At 40.0% G+C, this 18269-nt stretch overlaps 1 protein-coding gene across 4 annotated transcripts in view; it reads right to left on the bottom strand.

Annotated features, from left to right (window-relative positions):
• MALT1 (MALT1 paracaspase) overlaps positions 1 to 18269 on the bottom strand; it is a 1429839-nt gene that overhangs the window by 1132418 nt on the left and 279152 nt on the right. The window lies entirely within an intron of this gene.

Raw genomic sequence — 18269 nt, 5'->3', positions numbered from 1 at the left:
ACACCTGCAGGTCTGGGATAGGTGCAGATGAGGCCCTGGGCAGCCAATCGGCACTTGGATAGCAGGTCTTAGGCTTGTTGGAGTCGATTTGTGAGGCAGGGCGGCCATCTTAGCCTGTTTCACACTGCATGGAGTGTAATGGAGAACAGGTACACTGGATTCAACACTTTACAGTGGGCGCAGATGGGGATCCCCTGGCACTATACTAGTTGTGCCACTATAATTACTGCACATTCCACATCGCCGAGATAAAAATTCTTCATAAGACGGTCGTGGATAGTGTGGGGTCCTTGGGCTTACCTCGTGCCGAGATAAGCATGGACTTCGCTTCCATGGAGGGGGACACTGCTCCTGCAGAGTTTTAGAGCTCCGGCTCCTGCGAAAAACTCTGATTTAACTCTCTATGAATTATATTTTGCACTACCTATCTACTTCAGTCTGGCTATAATGAGGACAAAACGTATGACATAACAGATGTCTATCAGTGGACTTGCACACTACACCTAGGATTTGCATTTTCACTCTGCCCATGCGCAGTATTATGCACCAGAATCCTTTACGTACTCAGGCTAGTGTATGCCGTGCGTTTAGACGTGCCTTATCCTCCATAGCTGAGATTGATTCATACTATCTTACGATTTTCAAGCCCTCCGATGATAGCATTTCCATTCGCTACACCGCATATACCGCTCTCTTTCTTCCTGTAGGACATACACGTCCGCGATAGAGACCAGCATTCCGTGCTCAGCGCATGCGCGATCCTCCACTCGATTGAGTAGACAAGCGCTCGCGTTTCTATAGCAACCACTGAGACACACACATACGGCAGTTCCTATCGCGTCTACGATTACCTTCATTATTTCAGCTTTTTTCCACCCGTACCAACAATGATCCTACACGATTGAGCGATTTTCAATCCTCAATCTTTATTATTTTATTCCTCTATCCATTGTGGTTTTATCTAATAAGCAAAATAGTTAGTACACTACGCTTCGACGTTGGGTACGCATGCGTAGTGCCTAACTGCGAACCGCTCAGTTATTTAGTAAACCGCCATGGCGACGCTCGCTCACTTCATGCAATAACAGACGCGGAAGCAGCGATCACCGGAATGGTGCTCTACAAACCCTAAGACTTAAGGTAACATTCTCCCTCTAGTGACCCTTGTGCTCTGACTCCAGGACACTCGATTCGCTCGACAACATTGGCTCTTGGTTACATTTGGACAACTTAGACTAAGACACTATTAGGTAATAATACCTTTATCCACACCATTTCAGAGTGTGGGATGGGCCCCTAACTTTTAACTTTCTGCTGCCCTTGCTAATAGCTATTTGTGTACACAACCATGAACGTTGTACCTCTATTATAATATCAACCATTGGTTGGTTATATGTCTTTATTATTTACTTTACAGGACAGGACTATTAACCCGGACACCATTATTTTCACCAGTATGACCGTTTCAAGACAGACTGTCGTTATCTAGATCGAGAGTGTTGCTCTAAGTAAGTTTCTTTGAATCATCCTGCCACCAGTTTACTTTTTTATAACCCTACTAAGTACAAGCACTATCTTGTCTTGTTATGTCTCTTTTTGCTAATAGGGATTTCCCTGGAGACTGCACCATTACGAAAGTATGCAGTACTCAAGGATTGCTTACCGCCACTGAGAGATGGTAAGCTCCTTCTCTAAATGCATCTTCTAACCATATTGATTACTGATGTACTTTATTGAGAAACCACACTAACTGAAATGTGGTTTATGTTTTTTGTTTTATCAGGTGTATCCTGGATCTGCCCTCTTGTAATAACAACAAGTTGTGGACTTATACTCTCTTGATTTGTCTACTAGAAAAGTCTACTCATTATCAATGACAGTCTTCATTTGTCAAATCCGCCAGCTACGACTTTGTTAGGGCTTTGGGTGCCTCTTGCCCCGGCCCCCATACATATTCTTTCTCCCCTGATGAAGTTCCTAATACCAACCTAATAATTATAGGAACAAAACATGTTGGGTCTTTTGTCAGATACTAATTAGAAGTATTTGGGTGAGGATTAATATTCCTCTGATGCACTTTAAAATACCTCCCGACTAGGGCATCTGAACTAGCGACACCTAACAAAGAGTTTCTCGCTTTATGTACTTTGTGTGGTTTTTCCCTTTTGGATATAAATTGTTTCTTGATTCTGTATAAAAGTGTATAACCTGTCACATGTCTACATGGACACTTGGTGTCTTTGTTGTACCTATGAGATACAGCTCAAATATGTATTCTGCTCTTTACTAGCCATTTGGCGACTAGCACTCAGCACTTTTTTCTCTTTACAAGCACTAGTCACTTTGATAATTTTTATATGTTAGCTTTTACATGTTAGCTTTTATATACATGTTTTTAACTTTGTATGTTGTTTTATTAAAGTTTCATTATTAACTGTATGAACTATGACGTCAGGTTGTATTCTCCTTAGACCTTTGTGTCCCTACTGTCTAGAATATATTTAGAGTGTGACTCTTTCTGCAAGATCCAGGTAGTGACACTGATACACCCATTTAAGGTAAGGGAGCTCCCCCCCTTTTCTTGCTTATAATTTACGTCAGGTTTGCTCCCCAGTAACCTACCACGATACCTGATTTCCCCCCATTTTTTGTAGGCATTTTCAAAGGCAACATGATAAACATTTATCAGAAAACTTGCCATTTGGGCAATTTCTCAGATTGAAACGCAACAGCAGCACCCATGAGATTTACGACCAAGCCACAAATTGAAAGAGGATAACCCCACAAAACAATAAAAAGAGCTGCTAAGTGGGTCTTCAATAATACCAGAGAAGCCCTATTAAAAACTCAGACATAGGAAAGAAGACTGCAGTTGTATGGCAATTGTCAACATGTTTTTGACTACCTTATAAGATAAAAATATTATCAACAAGAACTGGAGGATTGTTGATAATAAAACTGCTATTCCTACCCTTCATCGTATGGTGCACCAAAACGTCTTTCAGTTCACGGGGGATAGCAGCAAATTGAGTGCACCGTCATGGCAGCAACCGTGCCACACAATTGGCAAATGTATACGTCAAAGCCTTCGAAAAGAGGTAATCTATGCCAACAATAACCCGTTTCTAAACAAGATTAGCTGTTTGTAAAAGGCTAATCGATGATGTATATTCATATGGAAGGGCTCAAGGTTGTAAGCTGAAGGCTTCTTGGTTTGGGTCAATGAACAAAATCAATATTTACAATTCAATCACAATATCAGTGACAATGAGAATCATTTTCTGGATATAAGTTTATACCATGACGAAGGATGACTACAGATAAAACCGTATAATAAGCCAATGGATAGAATGCACTGTTGCATTTTCAAAGCCACCATGATAAACATTTATCAGAAAACTTGCCATTTGGGCAATTTTTCAGATTGAAATGCAACAGCAGCACCCATGAGATTTACGACCAAGCAACAGATTGAAAGACGATATCCCCACAAAACAATAAAAAGAGCTGCTAAGCGGGTCTTCAATAATAACAGAGAAGCCCTATTAAAAACTCACACATAGGAAAGAAGACTGCAGTTGTATGGCAATTGTCAACATGTTTTTGACTACCTTATAAGATAAAAAACATTATCAACAAGAACTGGAGGATTGTTGATAATACAAACAAGAAATGAGAATGTCTTCTAAATGTGTTTAAAAGAAGCAAAAGCATAAGAAATAAGATGATGTCCAATGACATAAGAGGGGAAAAAGTAATGCAACCAAGAATCAAAGACATATGTGGCTTACCCCCCCATCACTGGTCACTACCCTTGTAGAAAATGTGTGTTTTGCCACCTGACTAAAGCAATACACAGAAATTAATATTGGTTTTCCTATAAAGTGAGCACAGAAGGGTTTCACCAACTATGAGTCTCAGCATGTAGTCTATATGATCACATGCCACTGTGGTAAGAAATATATCGGAAAAATAGTGAAAAGAATTATGTTTACTATGATCCGATGGTTAAGCATTTCATAACAATGAATCATAAATATAATGCATTTGTTTGAAGAAAATAAGTAAAAAACAGCTGTGATTTGAAGGGAACAAGAATTAATTTTCATCACCAAAAGTTGTTTGGTTGGCCTTAATGAGAATATTGAATGGCACAAAATCTTTTAGAATACTGTAGAGTTCTATAGGCCTTCCTGGTATAATAATTTCAACCAAAAGATTGAATTGATCAACATATTGTACGTTTTGGAAATGAGTCACATTGGTGTATAAATTGAGTTACAGCAATAATCCAGGTGTTGGATTATCCCTTTGAAAATAGCCACCGAGTTGATAAAGTAGTGGACTGTTAGTAAGGGTCTAGTTGCTTTATTTCTCTTGACCAGGCTTGTTTTTTTAAGGACACAAATATGCATTTTTTTCTACTGAAACTGAAACTATTTTAGATTGTTTTCGAAATATTAAGTACAAAATGATGCTTCCTTCAGTGCTGAGGGATTTCACGTGTGCCTACAAATAAACAAGGCGTTGCCTAAAATGTGCATTCATCCTTTAAAGACAAACAACTAGAGATACATAATTTTACAGACAACTGCAGTCCAGACTACACCAGGTCTTTTTGGATATAAATACCTGGTCTTTTACGGTTTGGAGAACCCTTCAAGGTAAAGGAATGGTTGACTCCTGATGGACCGTATCCTGAACATGACAAGTGATAAATGAGTAAAGCTTGGTTTTTGTTAACACATGCCACATTTAAGGTGATTTACATAAATGACTCAGGAAGTAATAGATATAACCTTTTCCAACAGATAAAAAGTGAAGTTAGAACTTAACAAAAACAGCTCATAAGGCATGGAAACCTGTGAATATTGAACTACTTGCACTAGTGGTGAGTCCTTTAGAAAGCCCATTTTATATAATTAACTCAGACAATTATATTGGGTTGTCCTTTATAACAGCTGCGATACAAGATATGTTAATGTCCTGTTTTCAGATTGAAAGATTAATGAGAAATGTGATGCTCAGGCTTCCAAGAAGGATAAGATTACCTTTGTGCAAGGAATGAAGCTACAACATGGTGTGGCGCTAAGGTATTCGTAAACTTGAACTATAGGGCGATAGTTATAACTCTCGAGGTGTTACCCCCATGTGACCACATTTCATTAATACCTAATAGTAGCCTTTGTCATTTGTATGCAGGTGACTTAAAATAAAAAAGGAGATGGTTTTGTGGTAACCTAACCAGAAAATGTAATTATAACCCTTTATAGAGATACATATTATATTGGAAATAATTATCAACATTTAAGAAAGTAATACTCTCCTTTTTATATACATTGTCACCTGCAGATTTTTACAGAAAGGATTTAAGATTTAAAAACTGGAACGCCCTCCCCGCTACACCTAAAAAGCTGAAAACTAAGTTGTTCAACTAATCTGTTCACCTACCTGTAACCTACTCTACTCTTTCAATCCTGTTATGCTGTTGCCCTATAACTATTTGAACATGCATCTTTTCATGATTGTCTGCACTGTTGCTCTTCTTAAGTATGCCTGTACCAAGTAAGACGCTGCATGCTATATAAATTTAAATTAAAAAAAGTGAGAAGTGTGAGGAAAGAAGATGAGAAAGTCTTAAATCTTTTTAATTTTTTTAAAAAAGGAAACCCTGCCTAGCCATTAGACTCCTCCTTTGAATAATTTTGTGTTTACTTTTTTATCTTATTGGACAGTTGTATGGCTATACACAGGTGTCGCCAGGTGCCACAAGACACGATGGGGAGGGAGAGGGGGGGGATGGGAAATCATAAGAATACAACAACAAACAAACTGTTAGATCAGCATTGTGACAATCCTACCGTGCAAGTGCATGCCAAAGTGATAGGTGCAGGGGGTGGAGGGTGGAGGGATAAGTACAGGAGTGGGATATAGCCATGGGTTGGGGGTGGGGAAGTGTTGGTCAGGCCAAGGCGGCAAGTGCCAGGGGAAAGAGGGAGAGGGGAGGAAGAGTGCAGTGGACAGGGAGGACTAAGTTGGCATAGTCTGCGAAAGGGAGCCCAAGGGCAAGTGCTGCCAGAGGATCCTGGGAGGCACTGGTGGGGGTGGGGAGGGTGGTCTGGTGCCTGTATGACTTTGAAGGGACCAGTTCCAAGTCACAGCGGCAGGTGGAAAGCTTAGCACGGGAGGGGGAGAGGGAAGAAAGAGGAGAAAAGGATGGTCTTGAAAGAATCCAGAACTTTAGAAGATACGGCTCCAGTCTGAGGGGGGAGGGAGGCTGTTCCAGAGGGAGGCGCCAGCCGAGAAAAGGGATCTACCTCCCATTCTCTGCTTGAAGAAACATTGGACCTGCAGCAGACCGAAGGATTCTGGCAGGCAGGTATTTCGGGAGAGAAAGCTGGATGTAGAGAGGTTCCCTGACAGCCTTGTGGATGTTGCATAGTGTTTTGAATTTGATCCTTGCAGTCACAGGGAGCCAGTGGAGAGATTCTATTGCTGGAGAGATGGAGTCCCTGGGCTTGAGGCCAAGGTTAAGTCTTGCAGTTCTATTTTGGATTAATTGTAGGGTGATAAGGGCGGAAAGAGGAAGGTTGAAGAGGAGGCTATTGCTGTAGCCAAGCCTAGAGTGAAACAGGGCTCTGGAGACATTGAGCATCTGGGGAAGGTGAGGAAAGGTAGAATGCCCCCGGGAGAGAAATCTGAAAATTGGACTTCTTGGCAAGGTCTGTGATGTGTGGAGAGAAGGAGAGAGAGGAGTCAAAGATGATCCCCCAGTTTTTTGCCTCACAAGTGGGTGAGGGGAGGGGACCCAAGCAGTCCGGCCAGAGAGTGAGGGGGGAATTAGGAGCAGGCGTCCCAAAGAGAAGGATCTCTGTCTTGCGCTGAGGCAGAGATCATTGGCAGAGCACCATGCCTGAATAGCAGTCACGTATAAGGGAGGAAGAGGTAGGGGAAATCAGCCAGAAAGAGAGCTGTGTGTCATCTGTTTAACACTGGAAATAAGTGGAGTAGGAGGAGATCAGGTGGGCAAGAGGGGCCAGGTAGATGTTGAAGAGCCATAGTGATAGGATAGATCCCTGAGGGACGCCACATGTAGAGAGTGTGGTGGAGGAGAGAAAAGGGCCTATTTGCATTTGGGAGGGTCTGTTAGAGAGGAAAGAGGTAAGAGACCAGTGCCCTGTCCATGATGCCTAAGGTATCACAAAGACGGTTTATGAGGATGGAGGATGGAGTGTCTGACAGTGTCAAAAGCAGAGTACACTCAAAATTGATCAGTGGTGCCTGTCACACTTGTGAATACACAGAAGTATTGCCCACAGAAATGCTGCTCGCCCCCCTATAATACATAATATTATGCGCATTGGATTACTCCGGACACTCATGCGCCTTGATGCCTGTGGGCTATCGGCGCGTTATAAACAAATACATAACATAACATAACAATAAAGGGGTTGGCGATCTTGTTTTTCTTTTACAGCAATGGCCCCATTTCATGATCTACATTGAGACTGAGCTCTGTCGCCTGAAATCTACATATCATTCTGTTGTGTATTGATGTATAGCTATAATTGTCAATTACTGTTCGAGGTTAAGTCCTGTTTCACTTTAAATATAAATGCTGATGTGTTGTTGATGCAGTTCTGTAATTCACACAGTTCCATAATGAGTTTTGTGTAAGGAGAACATTTGTCATTTTTTCTAGATGGTATTATGCAGTGAATAAAATGTTTTGTAAAACTAGTATATAGATGCATATGCATATTTATTTTGCGGACAGATTAAATGAAATAAGCTGATAAGGCAAATAAGGAACCTTCTGGTCGGTACAAACTATTGGACCCTAGCGACCTTATTGGTTTGGAAAATTCCAAATACGTGTTGCATGTGCATGTGCAGTAGGTTGCTCCCCTCCGTTTGATTGAAGTAAAACAATGTTGCTTCAAAAAGTCATGCGCCAAAAAGGATTTCAAATAACACACTTCGTAAGTCCATTGCTTTCAAGTTATTCAAATACACTGGGCATAGAATTTGTTGGAACAAACAGAAAGATCAGCATCAATTTCTTGGACTTAACAATTTACCCATCTGGCGACAGACTAATGACCAAAACGTACAGAAAAGAAACAGAGGTAAACCCAACACTTTTTGCAACTAGCTGTCAATACAATCCAGTTATAAGGAATATCCCAAAGGGGGAATTTATTAGAGCTAGGAGAAACTGTTCAGATCAGAATGCTTTCAAAGAAGAATGTGCTCTACTAACAACTCGTTTAAAAACAGAGGATATTCGAGCAAATCTATTACAATTGCGAAACACAAGGCACAAACTATGGAAAGAGGATCTACACTAGTACCTAAACAAAAATGTGGAAAAGTACTCTAACAAAGTTCAGTTCATAACAACGTGCTGCTCAAACAATGGACAATTACGGAGTATTTTGAAAAAGAATTGGCCTTTGCTCAAACTAGATCCACACATAAAAGACTTTGTGGACACACACCCAGCATTCATATTTAAAAGGGCAAGAACTCTGAAATCAAACCTAAGTCCATCATTTCTTCCAGACAACTCACAACCAGGAGGAACATGGCTACCACAAATGACGTCAGGATTCAGAAAGTGTGGATCCTGTTCCATGTGCCAATATGCACTAAATGGTACAAAACAGTTTGATGACACCAATGGAATCAAGATAAAAATTACTGAAAATATAAACGGTAGATCCAAGTTCGTTATCAACACTATCAAATGCACATGTGACAAACTCTACATCGGTAGTACTATAAGAGAACTTAGGTCAAGGATAAGGGAGCACATGTCTTCGATTGGAAGCCAAGATATAACTTTGCCATTAGCCCACCATTGGCAACTGAACCATCGACTAAATGATAAAAAATAAATACAGTTTGTGAGTCAGAAAAAATTGACCTTAGGACCCAGAGGAGGAAATCACAAACTCAGACACAGTTTTTGAAATAGGTTTTATGATACCCCTGGGCTTTGAGAACTAATGATTTAGATGACTTAACTAAAAACAATTGCATGGAAAATTGTGTATTTTTTTCAGATATGAGATTTGGTGAACTGTAAATTCGAAGCTCAATACTATTTTTAAAAAAAACAGAAATTAGGCTTGTAAAAACAAAGAAAGTAGTAGTAACAGGCCTATTAAGCTATTGAATTTCCATTATGATGACAGCCTCTGTAAATCAATAGGGAAACCTAAAAACCAGTATTTTGCCAAATCAAGATTAAACATGTAAAAAAAAAAAATTATTAGCAAGTACGAGCACTAACCGAATCAGACCTGATGATGGAGCAATTAGCCTCCTTAGACATTGAATAGTCAGTAATATGGCATTAAAACCCCCCATTTTTCAATTTTTTTCTTAACCCACTCTTTTAAATCATGAAGTACAAATTGAGATTACCAACTAATGGGAGCGATCGTGCGCTCCATTTCAGCTTACCAATAGGACGAAATGAAACGGAAAAATATAGTCAAAATGGCTAACCGCTAAATTAAACAATATGCATCAATATACTAATAGAGTAGGCAGAATTGTGATCCAAATTAGTGTTTACATGTAAATATAGAGCGTTTCCAAAGAGCCACAGGTTCAAAACACACGCATTCAATCTTCTAGCATGTAACTATCCCAAAATATGGCCGCTAGAATCAACACAAATGTAGGACCATTGCAGGTTGCCATGGTTGTGCGACTACAACATAGTATCACTTAGACCGCGGATGAACACGACAGCAGACAGACATATGGCAAAAGCTGGGAACTAAGGAGGTAAGACAGATGTCACAGTAGCTGGCACACGCACAAGGTTTGGGCTTTATTAGACTTCTTAATATGAATATTGTTAAGAGTAAAGCACGCCGTCGAGCCCTTTGAATATAAACTTAACCAAGAAATAACGGTGCTTTTTCTTTTTTTTCTTTTTTTTTTTTGGGTGTTGCATTTTGGACTACTTAAATAGCTATGGACCACAAAACAGCATCAAGCTAGCGTGCAGAATCCCAATATGTAGAGAATACAGTTTGCTAAAAACAATAAAAAGCATTTAAAACATTAACTTATCAGTAAGATGAACAAACACTAATATTTACATATTTAATCAATAGGAGGGGATTTAACCCATGACCTAATGAACAAAGATGGAAACAAATTGGTAAGAGTTTACTACCTTTTCCCCAAGAACGTTCTTTCACATATGTAGACTTTATATACTTACCTGTGGAAAACATGTAAAGGAAGATAACGTGTTGACTTACTTTTTTCTGTTTTCTTCCTGTTTGTTTCTCCTTTTTTGTGTATAATCCTTCTACATAACTGCATATTTTATGCAATGTATTTTTCTTTCCTTAACCATCCTCCCCATCACCCATCCTCATTTTCTGTGACTACATTAACAATGATAACGAATTGTGAATGCAATTGCAAATTTATTTTTTTACTTTTTGGATACGATGGATTCAATATCCATTTGAACAAACGCATGTATATGATTCTGGTGACTATATATTCCTGTGTTGTTTTACAATGCTTTTGGCAAAATCTCTAAATATCACCACTGTCTATGAATATGCAATAGAAGTGAGAATTTAAGTTGTTACTATTCTGTGTCAAAAAAATAGCCCTGATTTGAACAAGGCGGTTTGTATCACCGAAACACGTGTCATCCTATAGGGCAACCAACTAAAAAAAACATCAATTAATTGAAATAAAGACTGTTTTATAAATAAGGGATTTGAGTAGATTTTGAGTAATTAGAAACGTGCAGTGACATATCTATTGTAGGTCATATTACACGGCCTGCGGTTGCGGCCATGCAGTTATGGTTAGGTTGCTCAACTCATAGAAAGCGCAGCTGATAACGTTGGCACCGTAATCTTCACCAAACTTTGCAAATAAAGTATATGGCCACCTCAGAATGATTTACCAAATGTTGTGTGTGGTTTCGTCCAGGAGGTCAAAGTTATAATGGAGGTCCCAACATTTTTTTAAATCCTTATAGACAAAATGGAATACATATTTTGCTCATACCTACAGCCCAAACCGGATTTTCACAAAACTTGGCGAGGAGCATCGGAATTAGTCCAGAAAGCGTGATTTTGCAAATTTGGTGTAAATCCGTACAGTTTTTTTTTTAAATGGCCTAAAAGTAGGTCAAAAATACATTTGTGATTTTCCTAATTCGTAGTCCGCGGACACCTCTGGACCAATCAGAGTGTGGGTTGATGTCAGCAGATGTCATAGACACCCGCTGATTGGATGTTCAAAAAATGTGAGGTGTGTCATCATTTTTTAAAACGGTTGCCATTTTGGATCAGTGGACCACTGCCTGTCTGCAGACAACGCAGTGAGAAAAAAGTCTGGAAATTAAATATGGGGTCATTTTGTGGCCAAAAGAGGGCCTGGAAAGAGTGGGTGAGTGGAAAGAAGTTGATATGGGCTGTTTCAATAGGTGAAAAAAGCAGTGCAGGTCCGCAGTCAATTTTGTCCACAGTGAGTCTTGTTATTTGTTGAGTTCGTTTTTCCATGACATCAGGGTCAGATGTGTTTTGTCCATATAGCTCATGGATAAGTCTAGTTTTTAAGATGGAATTGTTATCTTTAGTAAGCAGACCAGTTCTAATGCTTTTTAAAATGTTAGGATATGTGAGATCTGCAGACAGACACATGTTTTCAGTTAGTTCTCTGTAGCAGAAATGTTGCCAGAGATTTAAATTTTCAATGCTGCTGAGTGTTTTGCCATTGTGTCCTAATGTTTTGAAAATCGGTTGACCTTTTACTGGTGTCAACTGTAGGAGGTCTCTGAAAACAATTGTGTTTTCCTCCAAACAGTTCTTCGTAGTTGGTTTTTGGGACTTCTTGCATTCTGAGATTAATTAAAGCCAACATGAGGTTGGAAACCATGCTTACTTCATCTATCAAGAACACTTTCATTTGTTTCAGAATTATGCATACTTCAGTAGCAGATACCACTGATAAGTTGTAGTCTAATTTGTTTTGGTGTTCTACTCGGAGGTGCAGTAGTCAGTGTAAAAGTACCCCATCTATGTTGTAGGCAGCTGTGGGGGCTGTTACAACAGCCGAAAGGTTGTTTGTTAAGCCTTGTGGACATTTGCTGATTATTTTAATTAAGAATGTTTTGCCAGATCCATCTTCCCCACTTACATACAGGAGCAGAGGTTCATAGTTTTTACAGCTACACATTTTAGTTTCATGTTTGAAACCATGTTCAATTTCTTCAGTGACTTCTAGATAAATGGTGAGTTGTTCATCGTGTAGCTGTGACTAGAGCACAATTGTTTTGATTGATACATGGTATGCTCTACCTCAGACATGGCTAGTTCTGCTTCATTTAGAATGAGTGGTTCTCCAAGTTGTTCTTGGCTTCCTGTAAGAGAACGTTGACTGCCTTCAGGAGTGTCTTTATCTAGTAGAGCTTCAATTTCTTCCTCTTGTTGGCATTCATTGTCCAACATTTGTTTGTATTGCTATACTGCTTTCATTTGCATAGAATGCAGCTTCAAATGAGTCATGATCACCTAATAATTCTTCTTCTTTTCTCCAAGGTTTAAAAATCTGTAGTAGGGCCATGTAATAAAGTTCTCTATGTTGTAGCGATTTAAATGATAACTTTATATGATTAATTAGGCTGGTTTTGGTACATTTTACTAGGCTTCCTTCACAGGTTGAGACTGAATATTTGCCAGTTGTCTCATCTGGTGTGACAGTTTCTGTTGGAGTAGTACTGGGCTATGTCATACAGGAACATGTTTTCCAAAACAGTATTTCTGTTTGGGTAGTATGTGGCAACTACATTGTTTTGTAAACAGTCTTGGCTGTTGGGATCATTTTGTGATGAAGTTGGACCAACCTTTAGCCAAACAATGTTTTCAGATTTCCCATATAAGGGTGTATCTGCTTCGTAGCACCAGCATTCTCTATGGGAGAGCATTTTTCTACCGAAGCTGTACAATTGTTTGTGACAGTAGTGTTTTGTCAGATGATATGTCATCCCAGAGGTGTTTTAGCTCAGTTTTCTCTGCTTTGATGAGATGAGGCTGTGACATATCTTGCAACTGCAGTGGAGTTGTCAGCAATATATTGTAGGTCTTTTTTTCCATTCCACAAGAGGGAAATTATTGCATTGTAATCATTGATGTACTTGGATGCTTCGTTCCCTTCAATGTTGTATGTGTTTTAAGGGGATTTGCCCTTTACACTATTTACTTGTCCTGTTGTGCAAACTAATCTACGTAAGCCAAAGCGACATTTGGTATAGTATTTACATTTGTTTTTATATCGACTTCAGCAGTATTTGCTACACTTATGTTTTTGGAAGCGTAAGACTTGTGTACATATGTCACTATGTGTGGTTTCTGAAGGGATGTCACAGGTAATGTATTTTTGAATACATTGTAAAATAGTGGCATCACTGTCATGGCCAATTTTGGGAGAATCTTTTATCCACAAAAGCATGCGAATGTGTGGTGCTCTCTGGATTGATATCATTTTCTCCAAAAGAAGTGTGCCACTTCTCCGAGTGAAGGGGGTACTTTTATTGCAGATGAAGTGCAGCATGGCAATGAAGCGATGGTGAAAGTCCCTTGATACATTGACAAGGTGACGAGCACAGCATTCTCCTGGTGTTATTACATCAATTTCCTCTTTATTTTGCTTTGCAGTACGTAAAATGTCGTGCAAGTCATCCCATCTGTATTCTGTAATACTTAAAGTAAGAAACCATGTGGGCCGGCCCAGGATCCTTAGCATCTGCGTGACATTGAAACCACTATTCTTTTGTACCTTGCATGTTTGCCAAGAGATTTGTGATACTTGACTGCCAAACTTCATCTTTGTCTTTTATCTTTTGAAGCAGTTGGGTAGAGGACATGACCTAGCAAACTGTTTGTAATGATAATAGACAGTGTTAAGGCACCTGTATCAAAGAAAGGGTCAGAATAGTGAATTTATTTGATTGTGGGTGAAGTGGCAACATATAAAGTGTCACCTTATGTATAAAAATGTAAGATAGATTGCAGATGTGCGAGTATGGTTATGAATGTGGAAGGGAAAATTCTTGTGAACCAAGATTTATTAGATTTATTACATTTCTTTGTGAATAATTTACTTTGTATTTAAAACTATTTTGTGCTAAAACAAATAGAGTGTATTTTTGTAATACAAATTGGTTCTTTGTGAACAAGTAAGTGAATAAGGGAATTATCCAATATCCAATAATCCACTGGTCCATTTGGTAACATATGTTTGGAACCTTTACCTGAAGGGCAAGGGATAGAGTACAGGTAACCCCTATATTTTTTGATTCGGGTAGAGAACAATCTGAGCCTGTTTTTAATGTGTGTGCAACTCCATAACAGAGTTGCAAGTTTACTTTCAAACAGGAGATGGAAAATGTATTCTACATTTTGTCTGAATGTGGGGTCATCAGTATGTATTCATAAAGAGCGATATTCTGATGCAGAAATTTGTGTGACTCTTTCATCATATCTTCCACCTTTTCCTGTAGGAAAGAGTAGAGGAAAAGAACATGCTTCTAGACTTTTCTCCCATATGCTCATTTGGGATCCTATGGCTTGACGCATTTGATATGTTTCTAATGCATCTTCTATGGTGTCTTTGGAGTGTAGTGAGTGAACTGTATACTGGTCTAAAATGTTGGCTGCAGTAAAAGGCTCTGCACGTTCAAAGTGGGCAGTTTGTGGTGAATCTTGAATTATTTGGGTGATTTCCTCTATGTCTATATCTTTGTAGTAGTAAATGTTTTCTTTGGGATATTGTAGGGCTTGTCTAACTTTGTTTAAGTCGACTAGTTGTTGCTAAATTTCTTTGTATTTTGTTGGCACATCATTAAATATGTGCAATCAAAGATTGATCTATTGGCCGTTGTACTCCTAGAGTTTCTTCATTTTATTTAAGCTCTAATGGCATGAAATAATACTTTGCCGCAAATGGTTTTAGTAACTCAGATGGAGGCAGGTTTGGCTGTTTTAGGTAGAAGTCATATTACAGCTTGAAATGGGTGTACTGTTAGGATTATAATGTTCTCATACAAGTTAAGGTGTTGGAGAGCTTTTGGAAGTGGGAATATTTCTAAGTTAGTGATAGCATGTGATGGCATTTGGTTATTGTCAAGCTTTGTATTGCAGTATGTGCAAACTATTGAGGGGTCAGTCCTTTTGTATCTAGGTTCTATTGTTACATATAAAGCTCATTTGGATTCCTCATTGTCGTCTATTTGGGAGGCCATATCTTCTATTAAAGTTCTGCGACAACAGACACATACTTTGTCTGGTATTTCAGCAGATGTGTTTTGAAACATAGCTATTTCTTTTTTGTATCTGTTTGTAAGGAGGTTGGTGTTTGTCCACTTCAGTTCCAAAATATTTACTTAAGATGTGCTCTATTTCTCGAAGGAGTTCTTTAGCTGTTCCATGTAAAAGAATGTTATTTAAATTTCACAGTTCTAGAGCAGGGGTTTTTGCATAGTACAGTCTATACACAAGATTTCGTATAGCAGAATGGTGTGTTGCTAACATTCTGTTGTGGTGGAAGGTGCTTTTGCAAGCAGTTCCTGAAATGCAGGACAAGAAATGTCCTCACAGTTCAGTGTGGATGTGCACAGCGCAGGAGTAAATTTTTTGTAAAGTAAAGTTTTTATTCTACTTTTGTATTTTAGTTTCACATAGTGATTGAGGAATTGTCAAAGATTTGAGGGATTGTTGGCGTATGTTGCATATTGAGCTGCACGTCCATTTGTACACTGGACAGTTTGCTTGCACAAAAGTAACGTTTGTTTGAAAGTTTGTTGGGGATGTTTTTTCTATAATGGTTTCTTTTGCCATAATGGTGTCTCGCTGTCATGAACCGCTGAATTCGCCCATTCTGGACTTCATGGTCCATGATGCACTGCGGTGTGAACTCCGCAGTTCTACCAACATGGCCGACGCTTCCGAAACACTGCACACCAGCCTTTCCATGCTACGTTTGGCCTCCTAGAAAAGGGCCACGCCTCGACGGCGCCGCGCGTCTCAACGCTACTGCTTGGTGTAGTTCGACGTGCATTTCTGAAGTTTGCTTCGTGCTCTTCTTGATGCCTTGTTTCCTTCCTTCCTGGAACTCCTTCGTTCCCTTCCCCTTACCTTTCTTTCGTGGTTCTGTTCCTGGAATGACCTTGTGCTCGGAGTCGGTGCTCCGACTCCTTCGAGCCAACTCGTCTTCTTCCTTGTTCCTCATCCTGCATACTGAACGCTTCCTAGTGGAAGGCTACAAACCTCATGCTGGACTCCGAAGACCCGCGTCCAGGGTTATACAAGTCCCGGACAGTAAGAAAGAAGGAAGCTACGTCCAAGAAAGTCACAAGTAAGGAGAAACAGGTGAGAAGGGGAGAGACTTGTGACAGATTGAGACGCTTCAAACCTGATACAAGGGCAGATATGGAAGCCGCAGTCCAGGACCTCTTGAGAGGTATGCAAGAATTAACCACTGAAGTTCAAACCTTAAGGCTGAGAATGATGCATTAAAACAGTTGGTTTTGTCTCGAGACTCTGCTGCCAAGTAAAGTGTCCGGTTAGGGGGAGTAGTGGACAAATATGACAGATCATCAAAAAATCTACATGCCTTTCTAGATTCCTGTTTGGTACATTCACTTTCAAACCATACTATTTTTCCACCCCACAAGCAAAGGTTGGATTCATGATATCTCATCTCACGGGCAATGCCTTAACCTGGGCAACTCCCTTAGTCAATGCTGGCGATGCTCTCCTGGATGATTATGATAGGTTCATGGAAGCCCTTAAGGCCATGTTTGATAGCCCTAGGCTCGTTTACAGTGCTCAGGAAAGATTGCTCGAATACCAACAAGGGACCCAGGATATACTCACTTATGTGACACGCTTCAAACAGCTAGTTAAAGAAGATGGTTGGTCCCCGGAAGCCAGCTTTACCCTCTTTCGAAGAGGTTTAAATGATGAGATAAAGAATGAGTTAGCTAGAGTAGCTCGCCCAAGCTCCTTTCAAGCCCTCATGGCCCTCTCTCTACAGATTGATTTCCGGATCCAGGAAAGAAAGGCGGAAAAGAGGAAATCTAAATCAACATCTCCTAAGTCAGCCACAGGCTATCCCTGCCCAAAAGAAGCAACTACTACACAAGCCTCTGACCCTGAACCTATGCACCTAGGAGCCTTCCGAGGACCTATTTCTCCGCAGTAAAAGGTTCAGTAGGATTAATACCGGACTGTGCATATATTGTGCCTCTGATAAACACCTTGTAAGAGAATGTCCAATGGCGCCGCCTCAGCATTCGGGAAACGCCAACTCCCGATCCTAGGCGGAGCACAGCTTTGGGAGAATGATGTTTGCTCCTCATCTATTCCCTCCTTGAAATCTCCAGGACAGAACACTCTTGTGATTCTACAAACAGTCATATCCTTTTCTTAAAAGTAATCCTACGCCATCCTGGCTTTAGTGGACTGTGGTGCCATGGGCATTTTCACAGACCATGATTGGGTTGTCAAACATCACATCCCACGAGAAACCAAAGAGGTAATACAACCTGTCGAAGCCATTGACAGCAGACCCTTGTCTTCCGGACCCATAACCCACCAAACCAAGGACTTACTGCTGTCAATAAACAATCATCAGGAAATCCTCAAATTTGACATCATTAAATCAGCTCATTACCCCTTGGTTTTGGGCATGTCTTGGTTACAGAAGCACAATCCCTACATAAATTGGGCAGTGGGATCCTCGTTTCTCGGTTCAGAACATTGCATGTCCCATTGTTTATCTCTTGCCACATTGCCAAGTCCTTCAGAAGACCTCCAGGAACCCAAGCAACCTTCAGTAACTGTCTCCAACATTATCCAAATTCCTCAAGCATACCAAACATACTCAGATGTGTTTTCAACAGCCATTGTTCAATCTCTTCCACCTCACAGACCTGAGGATTGTGCCATTGATACAGAGCCTTCAGCGGTGATTCCCTTTGGAAAAACATTCATTTTGTCTGAACCGGAAAAGAAAGCCCTCCGAGAATATTTGGACACCAATTTGACAAACGGAACTATTCGACCTTCCAAGTCTCCAGCTGGTGCTTCCCTCTTCCTCGTCCCTAAAAAAGACTCCAAAGAACTTCGACCATGTCTGGATTACTGTGGCCTCAACCAATGCACTCTCAAGGACCGCTATCCATTACCTCTTATTTCGGACATTCTGGAGGCAGT

Source organism: Ambystoma mexicanum, chromosome 6p (assembly GCF_040938575.1).
Source record: "Ambystoma mexicanum isolate Mex_15411 chromosome 6p, UKY_AmexF1_1, whole genome shotgun sequence".
Taxonomy (NCBI): domain Eukaryota; kingdom Metazoa; phylum Chordata; class Amphibia; order Caudata; family Ambystomatidae; genus Ambystoma; species Ambystoma mexicanum.
The sequence above is the reverse complement of the archived record's forward strand: the minus strand, read 5'-3'. Positions and strand labels throughout refer to the sequence as shown.